Below are 1,025 nucleotides of genomic sequence, written 5' to 3'. Positions count from 1 at the left end.
GTCAAGGAAATGGTCACCGTTCCAATGGGCCAATCAGAGGACTCCGACTACTCCTGGCGCTATAAACGTAATCTATCTATTAACATCTAGAAACAATTAATATTAACAATATAATGTTTTTTATTTTTTTATATATTTTGGATCCCTGGACAGGCTGGCCTCTTTCTTTCTGAAGCTCTTGCATTTCCAGTCATTTTAAAACATATTACGTACATTTCATATTTTATAAATATAGTAAAATAGTAAATATATAAAAATAGTTTCATTGTCTATTTCATCTTCATGTGAATTTTTGCATCTTAATAATTTTAGGCCAATTTCAAAATTGACATGCCTAACTAAAATCCTAGAGTCTTTTTTGATATTTCTCAGTGTAAACTTGGTTCCTATTCCTATCAGAATATAAAGCTGGTTTCAATTACTGCTGCTACTGTGATCCCCGATGTTCTTTTTATATTTTAATAAAATGCTGGATCCTTTTTCTACTCCTGTGTATTGGCTTGGCAACATTGTAAATGAAGGCTACTTTTAATGTACTCAAAGTTTAAATAAAGATTGATTGATTGATTTTATTAAACAAAAATAGGGAGTGTTTTAATACATTTGTAAATATAAGTTGGTTCACTCATTAACTCCTTCACTATAAAGTATTTGCTCTATAGTAAACGTATTAAGAAATGAACAAAAACACATCTTAATTTATATAAAATAGGTCGAGATATATATAAAAATAATTTAATGTATTTTAAAATTATAATTTTAACTAAAATGTTTTTGTTAATTAATTTAATTTATAAAATATACAAGGCAATGAAACAATTCACAAATATTAACTATAACCTATCTATTTGACTCATGCTTATTATTTTTTATTTATAAAATATGCAAAGTTATAGAAACAGAAAAAAGTTTCATATTGCATATATAAGGCACATTAATATTAATAGATCTATTTCAGTTTGTCTTATGATTTAGAGATTTCATTTAATTATTTTGATTGAATTTAGTTTTAGCTTAAAATATTG

The sequence above is a fragment of the Astyanax mexicanus genome, chromosome 15 (genome assembly GCF_023375975.1).
Source record: "Astyanax mexicanus isolate ESR-SI-001 chromosome 15, AstMex3_surface, whole genome shotgun sequence".
In the NCBI taxonomy this organism is placed as follows: domain Eukaryota; kingdom Metazoa; phylum Chordata; class Actinopteri; order Characiformes; family Acestrorhamphidae; genus Astyanax; species Astyanax mexicanus.
Note: the sequence above shows the minus strand (reverse complement) of the source record.